The 6,795-nt window shown below is 33.2% G+C and overlaps 1 pseudogene; it reads left to right on the forward strand.

Moving 5' to 3' along the window:
• The first annotated feature begins 1,410 nt into the window (after positions 1–1,410).
• Positions 1,411–1,914, forward strand: LOC107283611 (annotated as a pseudogene).
• Positions 1,915–6,795: the final 4,881 nt, after the last annotated feature.

A 6,795-nucleotide genomic window follows, 5' to 3' on the forward strand; every position in this document is an offset into this window, starting at 1 on the left:
AAAACATAGCATTCTACTTTTAAAAGAATATCTGTTTTTTTGTTTTCATGTGAACTTGTTCATCTATTTTGGCAAACATCTCTCACTGGATGAGAGACTTTATGCATGTCTACCCCAAAGTGAGCTCCATTGTAAAGGCAGGAGTTAGCTGTCTTAGTTTGAAGAGGAGAGTATGAGTATCTAAAATTAATAAACTAGTGAAAATGGGAGAACAAATTATTCTCACTCTGGGAATAATGAGATAACAATGCTGCCTATCATTTCCACTTCTTGGCATTTTATTCATCTCTGTTCATCACATCTCAGATTCACCGATACTGAATTTCAAGAGTACTTTATTAAACAAGCTGGTGAAGAAAAAAACCCTCTGGGGTAGGAGGAGAAAAAAAAATCCCTTCTTTTGGAATTGTTATGTTTATTCCAGCTTCCATGGGTGGTTGTTGTTTTTTTACAGTGATAGAGAGCTATCAAACATCTTGATTGGGTTTTATCAAACATAGAATAATGTTAGTGGCAATAAGGCAATGGTGGGATTCAGCCAGTTCGCACCACTTCAGCAGAACCGGTAGCTAATTTTTTGTTGCCCAGGCCCAGAATGGAAATATGTTCACATATTTGAATCCCACCACTGCAGTAAGGGATATCCGGAAGCTTGCTAGGAAATGACAAGCAAATGTTTATAAATTCTCCATTTTGAGAAATATAAATTCTAAATATTCAGGTTTAAAAACTCCATGCTGTCAAGACATGCACAACCATTGGCTGGTGGAAAACAGAAGAAAAAAAATCAATTATTGTACATAGTTCACATTTGCATTCTACATTCCATTCTTGCTCTTTTTTTGTGCTTAGTGTGTACTTGACTCATGCAAACATGTGCATCCTTACAGAGTTAGAATTACTTTGTTATTGCCATCCTATTGCAATATAAGAAAAAGCAGCAGCAGCAGCAGCAGATCTACCTTTACGGTTATTCTCCTTCACTTGAAGGTTGCATATAGAGTAGAGAATATTTATTTATTTATGATGAAATTTATTTCTCACCCATCTCGAGATGGGACTGTTCTGGGCAACTTAAACAATAGAACACGAAATTATAAAAAAAATATGAATATAACAATAGTAAAACTATATCTTTCTAGTGTATCCAATTTACTAGAAATTGATTATGAAATTATTTAAAAATTGCCTTTTTCATAAAATGAAGGAATTTTAATTAGGTCTTTAATTACTTATTCAATTTCTCCCAAAACTAGCATCATCGCTATTAAAAGAATCTTATTGATGTGTTTTAGTAAATAATATGGACAAAATAGTTTTCCTTTCCAACTAGCAGGTTACTCATTACTCAGTGATTCTACCTTTGAGAATTATATTTATCTGAGCAATGCGAAAGGCAGAGGTTAGTTGATGGTCCGATGTACCTTCGCAGGCAAGATACTGTTTTGGGGCGAGAGATGCGGTGTTGCTGTTGGGCTGAGAACATTATTTGAGCCATATGGGAATGTATTATAGTTGGAGTACATGCAGAATATAGTACACATGAACGTGTCTTGAAAGTTTTCAAGGTTTTACATAAGACAAGGCAAAATGTGTTCAAAGGTGACACCAGAAGCTTAGACGCTGCAAGACTTAAGATAAATGAAGAATTCAAAAATAATAAAAATGAGACTTCTCCTGAAAAAATAACTGAGCTTATAAAATTAGCTTCAGATGTGGAAGTTATACTTAGAACATGTGTCCTACAAGGTGTTTATGTGGATGCCGACAAAATAAGGCTTTTACCAAGAAAGGATGTGCTGCGAGACAATGCTCCATACTGTGACACCCCGAAGCAAAACACATGAATTTAATAGAACAAAAGTTTTGATTAATTAAATGTGCCATGTAATTTCTTTTAAAATAAAATCTCTTTCCTATAATATCGTCAAAAAAAAAAGAGAATTATATTTATCTATCATATTACAGTATCACTTTATTTTGACTAATAACCAAATTAAACAAGAAGATAGTTTAAATTAGCATAAAACACTGTAAAATGACAAAATCAATTCATCTAAGCACACAATTAAAAGGACGAGGAAAATACCTTGTTCCAATCAACAGACTGTGATTCATTTTTCATCACTTGTAGTACAGGCTAATTCACAGAATTCGGTCTCACTGACAAGCAAATAATTCTTGGTAGCATTAGGATCACTATGAAATTTGGAACAAGGAAGTACCATATAGGCTTAAAAACAGTAACTGTGAGAGGGACCTTGGAGTCCTAGTGGACGATCACTTGACTATGAGCCTGCAGTGTGCAGCAGCAGCCAAAAAAGCTAATACAATCCTGGGTTGTATAAACAGAGGCATAGAATCAAGATCACACGAAGTATTAGTACCACTTTATAAAACCCTAGTAAGACCACACCTGGAATACTGCAGCCAATTTTGGTCACCATATCACAAAAAAGAAGTGGAGAGTCTGGAAAAAAATCAGAGAAGAGCAACTAAGATGATCAAAGGCCTGGAAACTAAAATATACGAAGAATGGCTGCAGGACTTGGGTTTGGCTAGTTTAAAGAAAAGAAGAAATAGGGGAGACATGATAACAGTATTCCAGTATTTGAGGGGCTGCCACGTTATTCACCAAAGCACCAGAGGGCAGGACAAGAAACAATGGTTGGAAACTGATCAAAGAGAGAAGCAACCTGGAATTATGGAGAAACTTCCTGACAATGAGGACAATTAACCAGTGGAACAGCTTGCCTCCAGAAATCGTGGACTCTCCATCACTGGAGATTTTTAAGAAAAGGCTAGACAGTCACTTGTCTGAGATGGTATAGGTTCTCCTGCTTAAGCGGGGACTGGACTAGAAGACTACCAAGGTCCCTTCCAGATCTATTCTATTCTATTCTATTCTATTCTATTCTATTCTATTCTATTCTATTCTATTCTATTCTATTCTATTCTATCTTTATAGTGCTTAGGAGGTCATATTCTATTGATTCAACCTTGTAAGTTGCAAGAGCAAACTTTTTTATAATATGGAATTTTCCAATAGTTCCCAAATAGAACTACTACAGCTCACAGCAATTCTTGTCAGCATGAAGGCTTTTCTATATTTGGAAATTCTTCTATTGAACAAATAATTTACTAGTTTATATAGAACTCTGGTTCCATTCAAATTAAAGTAACCCGGTGATATACCCAATTATGGTCCATATCTGTTATCTTTAATATTGACTTTGGTATACACCAACCTTAGTGCCAAGATGGACCCTGTGGAGAAGCCATACAACTGGAGCTTAGTTTCCAATCTTCCTGCAGGAAGATTGGCAGGAATATGTAAAATCAGCCAAACCTAAAAAAGTCAAGATCAGTTTTAACTAATAGCTAAAGATTATATGACAAACCCTCACTTCTACCATTAAACACCTAATGTTTATTGTATAATAACATTTGGAAGTAACAGCAATTTTGCAGTAATGATTGTGTATTTTAATTGGATTACTATCAATCCATGGTTCACACAAGGCATGACATAGGATTTGATATGTAAAGAGTGTAAAGCTAGCCAACCTTAATGGCTTAAGTACATAAAAATTAACTGATGCAAAGATCTGGTGTTGTCAGTTGAAGAAAGCTTGTATTTCCAAAATTTCTTATAATATGGATTTTTTTAAAATTAGAAATTATAGTGACAAATTTCAAAAAGATAACTCTGTTTAGCAGAAACTGAACCAAAAATGTACTTGTTGGAAAATATTACAATGAAGTAGAAATCTCTTCTACTAGCTAATTTTCTACTATTTATTTATTTATTTATTTATTTATTTATTTATTTATTTATTTATTTATTTATTTATTTATTATTTGAATTTATATCCCGCCCTTCTCCTTGCGGACTCAGGGCGGCTGACAATCAATTAAAAACACCACTAACAATCACAAGTTAAAATTAATTAAAATGAAATATTTAAATTGTCTAATTAAAATGTAATTAAAANAGCCATGTCTTGAGGGCGCGGCGGAAGGAAGGGAGATCAGGGATCACCCTGATCTCTGGGGGCAGCTCATTCCAGAGGGTGGGAGCTCCCACAGAGAAGGCCCTCCCCCTTGGGGTCGCCAGCCGGCACTGTCTGGCCGACGGCACCCTGAGGAGACCCACCCTGTGGGAGCGTACTGGCCGATGGGAGGTAATCTGTTACTAGATAACAAAACAGATAACAAAACAGAAAGATATGTTCATGGAAGAATTAAAAAAAGGACAAACAGGACTGGAGCATTAAATGACATCTCTATTACCTAGTCAGGAAATGCTCACAAAGCCACCATCCCCACTACCTAGTCAGAGCTGAAGAAGCTTCTTGAATGAGAAGTGAAATGTCTTTAAAGAAAAAACAAGAAAGTCCACTTGCTTTGTGAAAATGCACCTTTGGGATAATTATGACCTGGATGACTGAGAATCTCCACAGAGAAGCCAGCATAAAGTTAATTTTATTCTTCATGTGGATTCTTGGTTATCAAAACAGAATTAGCATTGCTCAGGAAGAAATCTTGCATATGTTTAAAAAAAAGTATAAACTCTGATCGGGCATGTTTTATAAACAATACGTAGAACTGGAAGATGAGAGAGAGGAAATTCCTGGAAGAAGAAAGATTTATTGGTTTATTTTAATATATTTTAATATATCTTTCTTTCTTTCTTTCTTTCTCTTTCTTTCCTTCCTTCCTTCTTAATTAATTAATTAATTAATTAATTAATTAATTAATTAATTACATTTATTGGTTGCCCATCTTACCACAATGTAATTCTGGGTGGCTTAAAATCATAAAAGATAAAAATAAGTATATAGTAAAAAAAAAAATTAATACATCATACATCCCGATGTGAGGTTGGTCCCAATCATCCTAACCTTTTGAACCCGAAGTTGTTCAACATCTTTTCTAGCTGCGATTGCCATCTGCTCTTTGTATGCTTTTGTGGTTAAAACCAGGTACCCTAAATTAAAAACTAATGTGGCAAAGTATTCCATTTTTCTGTCCTGATTATGAGCAAAAATATTACAAGATCATCTAATGTGAAATAAATAAATAAAAATTTGAATGATCCTTGTTCTATAGCTACATGCAACGGGAGAAAGGCCGTGCTTGTTCTTGGTTGCAAAACACATTATGGTAAACATGCTTTATATTATTACAGCAATAATTCAACATATTTTTATGAATGCCCAAGAATTCTCAGCAATTTCAACTAGCATTTTATTTATTTCTGTATTCTGGCCCACATTATGTTTGGTATGGCAGTTATTATATATTTGAATTCTTAAAATACATATTCAGTAGAAAATTAAAAATCTTCTTCTTTCTCTATCAGCCAACTCTTCTGCCAAGATATAAGCAAGAAATATGTGAGTCAATTTATTACTGTTTTTTTTTCTATAATTGGATTTTCATTTCTGAAATTCAATAAATACATCTTCAGACTTCTTTCCAGTGTAAATTAGTGTTTATTTACACTATTTCAACTATCGACCTCTGCAAAAGCTACAAGTTCATTTAATTCAGAAAGAATTTATTTATAAACTGCAAGCATTCAATTAAATACAGAGTGGGAAACTGTTAAATTATAGCAATGAATAGAATTTAAAGCTGTATGTTTTTAATTGTTAAATATTTCTCATATTCTTTAAATTGTGGAAAATTTTAAAAAAGAGAAATTGGCATAATGGCATGGTGAATTTTAATTATGCAATCTTCACAACTATCACATAGAGGTTGCCCAAATCCATAGAATATTGTAACAGCTTTTCAGAGATGTGAAATAGCAAAAAAATACGGTAATACGGATTTGGATGCTTGCAAGGATAGGGTTTCAAATTTCTATCTCTTTCATTAGTGCTTATTTCATCTTCAGTTTTGCAGCCTCTACTTCTCATTCTGTTTATACATTTTGTTTAAAGTATCGGTACAGTGGTATGTTATTATTACTAATAAAGTAAAGCCACAATTCACTTTTTGAAAATCTGAATAAAACCTTTTGGTTAAAGTGAGAAATAGGTTTAATGTTGCTATTAATGCTCAGCCCACAAGTACTTTACTTCAGACTAGCAGAATATATTCCCTATGAATGCAAACCTCAAGAGACGTTGGTAAGTTTAATGATAATAGTATGAAAACACTTTAAACAAACAAACAAAAAGATTGCCCCAATCTCTTTTTTTTTAAAAATATTGCCCCAAGATGTCTTTTTTTCTTCACAAAACTTATAGGTTGAAAATAGCAACAGTTATAATCTGTACACATTTCATTTACACATAATATTAAAAAAAATATTCTATACACTTTGCAATAAATAACATTGGACAATATTCTGGAGAATACTATTACCACAGGGACCACACACAAAAGCAACTCCAGTGAGTGAAGGCATCTTAGTAACAGATGTGGACATTTGATGCAATAGATGGGGACATTTGCTCATGACTTTGTTATTTCTTAGGGGGGGAAATCATTTCATTCATATTAGGTTTATTTGCATATTTTATTCAGATGTAAATATTAAGTCATATTATGATGTTAAATAGTTAAAATGTAATTTCTGGGTATGAATTTCTGGATATGAATTTCTGACCAAATTGATTTAACATGTATAAAGTAATTGTTTGATTCTGCTTATTTCTATGAGAGTTCTGAATAAGAGTTATGAATAAGAAAAAAAGGGTTGCATGAAGTTAATTTTAATATGTTTAATATATTTTTCCTCTAGAATCAATAAACAGTGTATTATTCTAGAGGAAAAAGCAA

This window comes from Protobothrops mucrosquamatus, unplaced genomic scaffold (assembly GCF_001527695.2).
Source record: "Protobothrops mucrosquamatus isolate PMUCROS unplaced genomic scaffold, P.Mucros_1.0 scaffold45, whole genome shotgun sequence".
NCBI lineage: Eukaryota > Metazoa > Chordata > Lepidosauria > Squamata > Viperidae > Protobothrops > Protobothrops mucrosquamatus.